Here is a 13,403-nt window from a genome sequence, read left to right as displayed (position 1 = left end):
AGAAATCAATGTGTGTGGTAAAAAATAACATGAAAATTTACCTTACAAGAAGGGTATTTTATGCACAAATTACCAGCTATGCTCTGATACATATGGCTGATACAAGATATATTTAAGGTTTTGACAACACAATCCTTTAATGTGGATAAAAAATTCTTTTTTTTACGTAACTATGAAGTCTAGGCAGATCAGAAACAGGCCTGGGTCAGGATCTGTCAGTACCGCTGAATACTTCTAAAGCAATATCAGGTAAATTTTAAGCTGATGATATTTCTAAATTGAAGTTTTGTGTTGGTGACTTTTAAATGAAAGAAGAAAATGTGTATGAATGAAGAAAAACATCTATTTGATTTGCTGAGGACCTGCAGATCAGTGGGATGCTGATGTGGATTGACTGGGGTTAGAAGATGAAGTATAGCTGATAGAGCTTTGGCAGCAAGTATGTGTGCAATACAAAACAGAAGCAGAAGGAATTCATGACTTTATTTTTCAGGATCTTGCAACAGCATGGAAGTGGTGGCAACATTGACATGACCAGGGCTCAACTGTCTGTCTGAAGATGGAAGGACACTAAACTCCAGAATCTGATGAAGTCCTGTCATTGTGCTGTGCTTGCCTTGCATGGCCAGGACTGGTGCACTTCAGACATCACACACCTGGGTGGAATACATGGGCTACAGCAGCTGCTCTCTAACAGGTGAGTAGAAAAGGAAAAAAAGTATAAAAACTGCTGTCTAATTAAGAGTTAAAAAGGTCAATGGATTGTTGCATTGTATTGTCAACCTATTGCTCCTTCTGATTTTCTGTAGTACAGCATGTCGTCATAAGGTTTTACCGTATGCAGAACCCTTTTACAAAAACTTTGAGGACAGAAGAACTTTTAATTGAGTTACGGTTGCTTTGGATACCTGCTTCTTTCAGTGTTTTTGAGTTAAAGTATCCAATTGGCTTGGATGAAAGCAATTTGGAAAATGTACAAGTTTCATTTAACGTTTCATATGAGCTCATTGAACTGGATTGATGCTAATAGGTCTGTATATAAATGAATAAAATCCTGTGAGAAGTCCTGTATGATCATTTTCAGGAATTCATTTTAATTCTTTTCTCTTACGCAAATGAAGTGACAGTGAACTAAATTTAGCAGATGCAAACTAAAAACTGTATTTTCCATATTAAAAGGTTCATGATAGGTACACAAGAGCAATGTCTTTCTCTTGAATGCTTTACTAGGAAATTGCTCTTTATGTCCCTTCTCTTTCCCTTTTTTCTCCCTCTCCTCTTGGTTACCTGGTCAATCTTCCTGCCTTCTTGTTGGAAAGAGTATGATGTATAGTGTCATTATGTCAACCGTGTTGGTTCTGAAGAGGCTTGTCAGCTATCACTATATTTCCTCAAATAAACTCATGTTGTGTACTTTTCTATATCTTCATAATGAAGTTAATGAAGTGTTCAATTGAACTGAAAGCTCCTTTTTTTTTTTTTTTTTTTTTTTCCCAGGCCTAGCTTTCTGAATGTAATCCAAGGTTCATTAATACTATTTAATTCTGTGAGGATTTGTAATCTTGTCAAGGGCAAAACAGGTTAAGCTGAATTGATGTCTACCTCACATGTTAGTCATCTGAATATTACAGAAGGGTAGACCTTTCAAGCTGCCTTTTACAACCTTACATGTTTTCCAAAGTTATGTATATGTATCTGTATGCATGTATATGATTTAAAAGATACAACTTGCTTCTGCCACTCTAAATGCATTTTTTTAGCACCAGTAATGCAGTGGTTTAAATGAGTAGCAAGATACGCGTACTGGATTATCTGACATGAACTACATGACATATAGGATGTCACTTGATTGTATTTTAGTAATTTGATACGACTGAGTATGGGAAAAAGGAGATCATAGTCTGCAAGAGAGACTATTTTGTAGTTCTACTTGTGAAGACCTAGAACCAGGGTTATGATGATTATTAAAAAAAGAAGAGAACATAACATTACTAATAATTTAATGTGCAAGTCTTCAAATTAGAAATTTTTTCTTTCAATTCTTAGGTTTTGGTCAGCATGCAGCACTTCCACTCATACGCTTGATGATAATCTAGCCAAATGTCCTCATGATAATCAAGAAAGGAAGACTTTATGCCCCATTTATCCAGGAGTGAAACTTTTACATCTCTGGCATATTGCAGGTCTCCAAAATAAATCTGTCTTCCTTTAAGGGATTCAAGCACCTTATTTTAACAGCTTCTTACATTTGCCTCAGTAAAACTTTATGCTGAAGTCAGCATGTGGAACAGCTTGGATGGAGAACTTCACATCTTTCCAGTGCTTTTAAGCAGAAATGTAAAAATCTCCATCTGGCAGTATGCATTGATACCTACTGGCCAGTTCTGTTGTTGAGAATTTAAATCTCACATTAAGATTTTGAAGATCATACAATATAATATATCATATCACTAATTAACTGTTTGCTTTCAGGTTGTGTGAGAGGTACAAATTGAAAGTCTTTCTTTAACTTGGACCTATCTGTTCCTATTTACAAACATTTTGAGGTTAGTAAATTCACAGGGAATCACATCAATCTGGTGTCAACCCTTAAATCTTCCTTGGTGGCATAGTGTAAAACTCTCTTTTTGATCATGAACATGATTTTTGTTTAAAAGATAATAACAATATAGTGTCTACTCTGGGAACATATGATGACTTTAAGCAGATCTCTGAAAGCTTCTGTACTACTCTAGCAAAATGTTACTGAACTTGAATAATATGCTTCTAGGATAGGATTTCAGGGTAGAGGACCCACTCGAGTTGAGTGTTTCTATGACAGAATTAATATGAACTGCTGTAGCTCTAGCTCAGTGTACTTTGATGTAATTACATGACTTAGGAAACCTTATGAAGTGATGCTGTACTTGTGATTTTCATTCAATTTCTTTTTTTTTTTTTTTTTTTTCTTTTTTATTTATTTTTTGGTGATGTCTAGTGTGTGTAGGCCTCAAGCTGAAGCAGTGTTTATATTAAAAGTGACCATAGACTATTTTATTCTAAATAGTATTGTACACATTTATAGATTCTGGCCAGATAGCGTTACAAAAACAGAACAATGTTTTATGCCTCAAATAGCATCAAGGGAAAAATCCGTTACATTCATCCATGTCTACTTTCAAACGTCATGTAAGGTTTTTCCTTTTAACAAAGTGTAGTGTTCAAAATAAAAGGAGGGATTGTCCAAAGCATAAAAATGCATGGTTTGGATTTACCTGTTTAGTACCCAGTGTAAACTATACTTTATATATCAAGTATGGAAAATGAACACAACAACAAAGAAACATCTGTCATTAGCAGAAAGAAAGAAAGAAAAATATTAATTCCAGGAAAAAGTCTCACTTTCAGGTCAAAGCCAGAACGTAATGAAGATAACTGGACATGTAATTAATACTCCATTGTAGAATTCTCCATTGTAAGCATTTCCCTGAATAGGTTTACCCCAAATGTCTATTCCTGTAATTGCTATCCAGGCTTAGTGCACGTGATAACTATTGCATTCTGAACCAGTAGAAGACTGTTTCACAGAGACAGTGAGTTACGTGAGTTTTACGTATAAAAATGATGAAGGTATTGTACATGTATTCTGACTGGAATTTATCAGAAGCATATCTTGAAGTCTCTGCTTCAGATCACATTGGCAGTTGTGGCTGTGATGTTCCCAGAAGGCCTTAGTGACTGATCTTCTCAGAGGTAGGATAACTGGTGATTCAGTTACACCAGTAGGGACTTAGGCTCTCTGAAAATCAGGTTATTGCCAGCACATAAAATCATTCCTCTCAATGGAAGGAGATTTTTCTTTTTTTTCCAGTGAGTTCTCAAGGACTCACAATATTCCCTGCCCAATGGTTTTATCTGCAGCCCAAAGATACAGCACAAGTAAGGCTCTGGAGCTGGTCTGCAAGGTCCTTCCATGCCTCTAAATGTAGCCTATTTTGATGCTGCTCAGAGCCCATGTGTGGAGTAACTACTATTTCCAGAAAGCTATCAATTTTGACCAATCCAGCAGTGAGGGTGAAGACTTCAGAGAGGCATAGCCTCACCCTCTGTTTGTGTGGAAGGAAGTCAGGCTCCCATTTGATGCCCTGAAGCTCCCAGACCCTCTTGAAAACCGGATGGGTCTATGCTGCCATTTACTTCCCAAACTAAGTAATACACTTCTGTCCCAGAGACCTCATAACAGCTAAAAAGATTAGCTAAAGGCCTTCTGGAGAAGGCAATCTGAGGCCACTTGGGGAAATAATTCTTGACTAACTGTTAATATGCTTTTTGTTTATGCCTTCTGAGTCCACAGCCTTCTTACAACAGAATTGGATTCTAAGTGGGTGATCATATTTATATTTGAGAGGAATTATATCACAACAGTTCCAGAGTTGGTATTTGAAATGAAGATAGAGATTTTTCCCAAGCCACTGCTAAGTAATTGTGGTCTTCCTGGTGCTCTTATGTTTCTCTCTATTAAACTCCCTGCTATTATCCAATGCCTCTTTCCATCTTGAAATAAGCTTCAAATAATTCCCATGCTTGATCCTTGGAGCAGAGTTTCAGAATTATTAAGATGGCATTACACAGTCTGTCCTCTAGGCTTTCAAAGTGTGTTTATTTTATGATGACAGGATAACTAATGAATTAACAGTATCTATAGAATGTAGAAGAGTGGAAATACCTCCAGATATCCACTGGCTTTGTATTACTGTTTCAAATCCAGTTCAAGACTTTTAAATCTATAGGATTCTTTCCTGATACAGGCACAACCTTTATTTTAAAATACTGCCTATTTGCAGAACATTTTTATACAGTTCAGATTTGAGGCTGACAAAGACAAAAAAGTGTAGTTTGGAAGATTACACAACTGGGCATTCCAGTTCTGGGCAATACATGTGTTTTTATTCCAAAAGAACTTCCTTTTTGAGGAATTATTACTAAAGGTTTGGTATCATTTTTGGGTATCTGCAAGTGGAAAAAAATAAATACTGAACCAATGAGATCAGTATCGTACTTTTATTTTATACTTTATTGTTTTATCAGGGTGGATTACTCTACTATTCAGTACCCCAGTGGTGACTGAGGAACATCTTTTGTCACTGCTTGGAATGGAGTAGCTATTGTGCTTTCATCTTTGTATTAGCAAGTACTAGTGTAGTGGGATAGACCTATTGTATACATGCTTCCCCTATCAACCATACCTACTAGAGTTGTTCTACATCTATCCTGTTGGCTGGGGGGAGGACAAGGAACATGGGGTGATGGGTGGAAGAAACAGCAGCTACAGCATTGTTTCATTCGCCATCGTAAGGAGAGGGTGTGGGGAGGGCACGAAGAACAGAAGGTGCTGAGTAGCATTGATTGTAGTCTTGTGATGTTAACTGTGTTCTGAGGGAAGTTTTGATGCCTTAATAGTACAGACAATTTTCCATTTTGATGGGGAAATGAACCTATCAGGTTAAAGTCCTACGAAACCTTGTATGTATTCTGAACTTGGACTGGAACTTTAATTTCATTTCTGATCTACATATGCTAGGGCATATTCAGATGTTTACACTAGGCTTATTAATTCTATAACCTATTTTTGTGATGTATCAAAGGGTAGGATTAAAATCTACTCATAAATATTACATTTTGCCATAACTCTCATCCTATCATAAAACAGCATCCTTATTTGTAACAGGAGTGATAAACTAAGTTACTCTCTGTGTTGTGTGGTATTTGATAACTGTGTAGTTACTCCACTAGTGACAATGTGAACTATACTGTGATTCGTGGCAGCAATCCTGCAAGTATCTTTCAGTAAATCAAAGTGGATGTGCCAGAGCTGTTACTCAAATTCCTTTGCAAATATTTACAGGAGTATATCAAGCCCACTGAATTATAGCTACTAAGTTGTTGGGAATGTACTCATGAAAACAAATCCTGTTGGTATAAGAAAGGAGGCACAATCATTCTTCAAACCGTACAATAAATCTTACTGCTCTGAAAAGGTTGAAAGTCATTTGCATTTGGCAGAGGTAATGAAATGCATCTTAATAGACTTAAATGTTCAGCCTTGTTAATACAGAGTAGCAGAATATAGCCATTTTATGGGTGTGATCAGGTGGGTTCTGTGAAAATACAGTTTTGTTCTGCAGTTGGATCTTGTTCATTGCCAAAATTCTTATTTCTTTGTGGCAGCAAATCGTGCAATAGGCTTGGAGACAATATAGCATCAGAGCTATTATCTTATGGAAATAAACAAGAGTCATTTGTTTAGTCAGCAAATGCATGCTTAATAAAGAATACAGATTGCTACAACATTTTCAGAATTGCTGTTGGCTTGATTAGTAAAATGCTGTCTTTAAAGAACTTAACTGAACTCAGGAACAATAAAATATAATGGAATCAGTGTCCCAAGGGTATTTGAGTGATACTATAATTGTGAGAAACTAGTCTTGCCACAGCAGCTCTACACAAAGGTAGATTTCTATGCAGCTTCTCTTCTAGCTGAATAGCTAACATTTGAAAACCTGCAATTTTCATAACTTCTTTTAAAATTTGTTTTAAAAGAAGAGGCTAATTCCATAGGCAGTGTTGCAGACTTAGAATGTAATCCATCCCTTTTAAAAGTGGAACTGTGCCATAATAAAGTCTGAATGATAGTTCAAGATTCATACTCAGTGTTTGTGTTGAACATGGTTGGGAACACGGTTGTCCCAGGTGAACATTTTTACCCTTCTGAAGAAAAATTGTTTATTTTTTCAGCTCCATGAAATACTGAGATATAAGGCTGTCATAAAAATGATTTTTCTTTTGTCTATGAGCAGATGTTTGTCCTGTTCACAGATGGAAAATCTAAATACTAGTGAGGAATAAAAATAAATGCCCTTCCATATCTTAAAGAACATCTTGTTTATACCACCTATCTACATTTCCATTACTGTGTATGTGCACAATGATGGTTAGACACTGTACAGACGGGAAGGGGAATAAGGCTATTAAAAATTCATTTGATTGATACAATAGGAGTCTCTGCATGGAAAGTCAGCTTTTTCCATCTGTTACAAGTTATTGATATATACTGATGCTTAAACTATGAAATACTTTTTTAAAACTTTGACTAGAGATGTTTTGGCTTAATACTTCACAAACTGGAAGATTTGATCGTGTTTTCTTCTAATTAGCAAATAAGAAGAAATAGGATATAATAACAAATAAACAGAAATAAAAGCAAGCAAAAGATGGTAGCATAAGTCAGCACCCACATGTAAATTTCTCTTCTGAGCTACTTGAAGACCAGAGAAACCAATTGAAAATTATTCTTCCTCTTTCATAAACAACAACAACAAAAACACTCAAAATGTCAGTTTCTGCAATACCAAGCAGTCTATTAGAAGAATCAGAAGGATTCTCATGTAAGCCCCAAGAAATGGTAAGCTTTGCTTGTTATTTGTGGCTGTGTGCACACATCAAAGCCAAACACCCATCTTGGAAAGGATCACTCTTTTCAAATAAAGGTTCCAGTGAACTTTCTATTCTGTATCTCTGCTTTTCTTTGGGAGAGGGTTGTTGTCTTTTTTCTTTCCTTTTTTTTTTTTTTTTTCCCTATTTTAGAGATACTGAAGTCTAAATACAATTTTGTTTGCAGTGCAGCTAAGAAAAAGGCTAATGTACCTTCAGGTTCTAGGAATACGTTACAGAGGCTGGAGGAGAGTAAACCCAATCTCTATTACTCTTTAGCCAGACCCTGTTTAAAATGGACAGAGCCTTGAGGAGAGAAAGAGAGCTGCTGCTGCTCCCTTAAAAGTGTGACCTCATTTTATGTAGAGTCTTTCCTGTTGCAAGCACCTCTTGGTTGTTTTATCTCTTTGGTGCCAACTAACCTTCTCCACTGGAAAGCTTGCATATTCTGCCCTGTACACAGGTGCCATGCCCACAGCCAGGACTAGCATGAGTCAAAAGCTTCTGCTGTGTCAATCTCAAGGAATCTTCCTTCGCAAATCCCTGCACTGCACAGCAAATGCTATCCAGCTCCTTAACAGGCCAAAAGGTATTCTGAGAAGGTCTTGGAATTGTTTCATCCACCTGAGCACTCCTTTCTGAAGCAGACAGATTTGATGCTCTGAACACCAGCATTTATATCTAGTCCCCAAAGACCAGTATCTTTTTGAACTGAAGAATCAATGATGTTAGCTAGGTGGATTATCTGAAGACAGTTTTGTTGTTGCTATGTAACCTTAGTTCAGTGGCAGAAACTCTGTGATGGGGTAATTCTTCTGATTCATTTGCTGCCTCACTTGTTTGTTTTATCATGTTTCACTAACTTGTCCTTTGCTTCTAACAATAGCTTATATGATCTTTCTTTCAGTTAGATCATCTTGTATGACTACAGAGACATTTGATAAAGCTTCTCGGTGATTTTCAAATGCAAACAGTACAGCAATACATACCAGAATACTTTATCTCACAGACGAACAGAACCAAAATAAGAAAAAAGATATGGTCTGCAACTTGTTCTTTGACAACACAAGGACTTTGTTTGCCATATGATATTGTTTTAAGTGTAAAGCATCCCTAAAAGTTGCCATTATTACTTTGATATTTAAGGAAACAGCAGCTGGGTATGAAGGTGACAGACAAAGCAGCGAATTATGTAAGCTTGAAAGCAGAGAAATTGCAATGGAAATCAACAACCCTGCAATGTATAGCAGTCAGGTCTTTTAACTCAAGAAATAATGTGGAAAAAAAACAGCACAATTATTCTGTGACATTTGCACTCTGAGATAACAGTAGAAAAAGTAGAGTGTTTTGAAATTCACCATCTATACCAGAACTATTTTTAAAAGTGGAATCACCCTTTTCTCCCTCTTACTAAATACTAAGCTACCACTCAAGAAAGGACATGCATTTGAAATTTAAACAAATTCAAGGGGTCACTTTGCAGCCACAGTTTCAGAAGAATTCTGTTTTGAATAACAAAAAATAAAATAAAAATAAAATAAAAATAAAAATAAAAATTTCCTCTTTCCCTAGGATCACATGCTATGATTCGCTTTCAGCTGGTCTCAGAGCAGCAGGAAAGGCCAATCTCCAGGCACAATGCATTCAGGACACAGCTTCAACTTGAATTCTGAATTAGGTTCTTGTAGTGTGAACAGTGTTCTGAATATTTACATATTTTTTTCTTAGCACAGCATTGTCCTAAAATGTGCTGTGTTTCTGGATTGCCGTAATTGCTCTGCAGGAACCGTTTGAATCTCTCAGGTAAATGCAAAACAGATTTTAAAATATATATTGTGTGAATTCCCATTACTTTTCTGACTAACCTGCATTTTTGAACTGTTATAATCTGTTATGTATATCTACCTTTAAAAGCTCATTTGAAAGCTAACCTGTAAGCTAATACTTTGTGACAGCTTCTTTCTATATTTTTGAGCAGCCCTGGAGTAACATGTACATGAATTTGTACAGACCTTGGAATCCATAGATTATTCATCTATCATGAATGTGTGCTAGGACTGCAAGCTAAAAATCCCCTTGAGAGTTTTATTGGAGATGGTACTGCATTTTCAGCCTCACTCTGAGACAAAATAACATCTCAATCATTTTTATTTTTCTCCTTGAATAGTCAATGCATAGCATTTGAAGACAAGTCTGGAGAGGTAGCTTTATCACCATTGTGTTTGCAGAGTAATTTCTGTCTCTCTTCTATTATGGTGGTTGCATGTTTTCTTAGGAAAGCTGTCCCATGGAAGCTGTGCATGTGTGTGTGGGGAGTTCCCCTTGTTTAGCCAGTAGGACAGTCAGAGCAAATGATTAGAAGGGAGAGAAAGTTAATATTGAAAACAATGTTTTCTCCCTTGGGACAGGGAGAAGAATCATTACAGGGATCCACAGGGGTACTCAAGTATTTTCACAGGGTGGAGTTGATTGCATAGATCTTTCCTTTTATTCAATTAGCCATTTATTTAGATTTATTTCTTGTTTCACTACATTTTTGGATAAAAAAATATTATTATTTGTTAACTTGTTGGCAAAACCAACACAAATTGAAACAAAGAAAAAAAACTACCAAATTACTAGTAGCTCAATACTTATATATTTATTATTTTATTTTTGTACAGTCTATACATTTTTAAGCTTCCGTAAGTTTTTGATGGGGGGAGGAATGCGGCATAAAGATGCAGGATAATGAGGAAATTCTGTATGGAAGGAAATCTTTTCTTTCCTGCTTATGATCACTCCTACTACCATACCAGGAAAGGAGTACATCTCTCTCCTCTTGCTGTAATTTGAATGTGAATTTGATCTTCCTAAGGAAGAAAGATCAAATATCTTCTATCCAAGCACAAATAAAGAAGGGGAAGTGAAGAGAATAATACTGTTTGATATTGTCAGAGGTAACACGTAACCTACTGCTGAGCATGTTACAGACCTACCTGTGTCAATATACAGAGAGTGTGTCTATTATAGGCCCATCTAGAGACCTTGATTCTTCCTTTCAGACACAGCAACTGAAATTTTCAGCTTTACAGATACAGCTGTAGTTTGACAGCCGTGACACCAATCTGTATGCATGGGATTAAATGCATTCAGGCTGTAGACTGTGCAAAGGACTCGTGTAGTGCTTAAGTGCATCTTCTCTTTCACTCTTTGTTATAGTGGAAATAGCAGCAAACAGATGAAGAAGGTATCAACAGGAGCTTACTAATGAGTCTAAGTGCTATTTGATATACACATGGCTGGCTGTATATAGACCCAAGCTGCCTCGCCTTGTTCTCCGTGCTTGGTTAGAAATGAGTCTACGCTTTCTGGGTGGCATAGATAGCTATCATCCATTTGGCTCTGATAGTTTTACAAGACTGGTGATCACAATAAATTGCCTATACTAGCATGAAGAATAACCCAATGAGGACAGTTATTTTGTAGTGAAGCTAAACACCATGTGAACAAGAAATGGAAGAGATTTTTTTTAGAGATTTTATTTGACAGACTGATGTACCATAAAGTTTTGTTGGGTTTTGAGAGAGAAAGCATCAGAGATGCTCTGGAGTCAGTTCTGGAGTTTTGTAGCTACTTCACAGGCAGGACCAGCAAGAGGTGAAACTGCAGAAAGAGCTTGAGTGATCTTTTCAGTGAACTATGTTTTTTTTCATTAAGGAAAAAAAAATGTTAATAGGACCTGAATATTTTCTCAACATTTGCTAGATATTTTTTTCCTGATTTTGATAAAATAAATGTGTTCTGGACCTAAAATTTTTGCACAAATGGCAACTTATTTCTATTAAAATTAAATAAATAAATAAATAAAACAACCTTAAAATTCCAGTGGTTCTAGGTTAGAAGAAAGGTATTTTCTTTGTCCAAGTTTAGCTGAGAAGTAACTGATCTGAAGGAAACTGAAGTCACTTGCAAAGGTCATTGTTAAACAGCTGTTGTTATAGTTGTGCACTGGACATAGTTAACACCGTAATTTTAGTACGTTTAATGTTTCTTTCCCTCAGACTGATATGAACATTGTATATTTGTTCCTTATACATTCTTTGTGCCTGGAGATCAATAAGAAAATTCAGACAATTTACTAGTCTTGTTTCCTCATGTTTTGAAACAAACTCCCTTTGCAATGCCTGAAACATCTTCAAATGATTTCTCTTATCCTGTTTACTTTCTAAGGGCCATAATATGCCATTGATTTTTTTTTTCCTTTTCTTTTTCTTTGTTGTTGTTGTTTTTTTTTTTCTTTCTCTTTTAAAGGCAGAGTTTCATACTGAAATCAATGGGAGGTTTGCTTAAAAATCAATTGGATAGTTTGGCCCTGAAATGTAAGACGATGGGGGCTCCTCAATCATATCAAGAGAAGTGATTAAGATACCACAAACAAACTGCTAATCCATACATAAAGGAACATGTGCTACTTTAAAAGCAACCATCTCTACAAGTGTGTAACTCTGTTTAACTTTGGTAGGAGCTTTGCCTGGAAAAGTGTAGTAGAATCAAGTACTAAATGTGAAGCAATGTCATTGGAATTATTAATCAAACGTTTGTTGCTGAACTAAGGTCACTTACCAAGAGCAGATTGGTCTTTAAATAAACTACACAGGCAACATCGCTGATTTCTTGGTTCAAAGAACTTCTGGTCCTTGGGGACTGGGAACGCAAGAAATGAATGTGAATGTTCAGAGCATCAAACTGCATGTTCCCAAAAGGACAGACTAAACTGATGAAACAATTCCCAATCTTTCTCAAAAGACCTTTTGGACCTTCAAAAGGTTGGCTGGGCTTTGACATGCATAACAGGGATTTACAGAATTACTCCCTTGGGAAGTAAGGAAGTGGAAGTACAGATTGCTTCTGGTTATTCCAAGCCTCCTGGTCCTCAAGTGTTACACTTTGATTCTTTTTGGTAAGCTAAAAACAGGTAAGTAAGCATCTCCAACATTTCTTATCAACCTTTTTTTCCTCCCTTCCCCCTTTCCTCCCTTCCTCCCTTCCTTCCAGAAGCTAACAGGACTCTGGCTAGGGATTTTTGTTCACTGGTCCCATGCTACATCTCTTTTTCATGGTTCAAATTTTACGTATTTTATATTTTGGGGAACTGAGTAGTGATAAAACCAATTAGCACCTCTCAAATTATTGCTTTGTAAGCAATATGGCAAAGATGTATATGGCCATATTTAAATTATTATTTTTTATTATTATTTGAAGAGTGTTTTTCCCCTTTATAATTTACAGTGCTAAAGATGCTTGTGGGAAAATGAGTCTTGGGGGGTAATGTAGGCAGAAACTGTATGCGTAAGGTTGCTTGTAGAAGTGGTACATCTGTTATCTCCTCTATCTAGTTGTCTTCTAGCTCTATATTTAAGGTTAGAAAACTGGCCACAGATGGAACCTGGTTTTAGTTTCTCCTCTTGGCCACTTCCAGAAAGTGAGTTTAGAGAGTTATTACTGTTTCCAAGGCCTGGAAAAAGAAGTGGAACCCAGATAAGTTGTTCATCCTGTGAGTCGAGAATTATTTTGCCAATAAATACTGAGTAAGTCTTCTGTTCATCTTCCATGTGTGGTCATTATTGCAAACAAATGAGTTTAATTTGCTTTAAAAGCTTGTTATGTGAGGCACAGTGGAGAACAAGGACTGAAAAGAACTTCTGCATGTGTGGTTTCATTAAGATTTGTTTTCTCCAGAGAGCTTTCAGGCTGTCAGATTAAAAATGTAAAGAAACCTTTTACTCTAACAGCTTTCACGGTTATCCCCTTAGTAAAGTTTGCTTTTGTGATAATTACATTTTACCATCTACAGTTGTTTACTAAATTAACAGCTTTTCTCTACTGCTTGACCAGTTTTCCTCTGATAATTTGTGGTTTCAATGAAATATTTAGAAATCCTTGTGCCTTAT

This window comes from Aythya ferina, assembly GCF_964211825.1.
Source record: "Aythya ferina genome assembly, chromosome: 1".
NCBI lineage: Eukaryota > Metazoa > Chordata > Aves > Anseriformes > Anatidae > Aythya > Aythya ferina.
Note: the sequence above shows the minus strand (reverse complement) of the source record.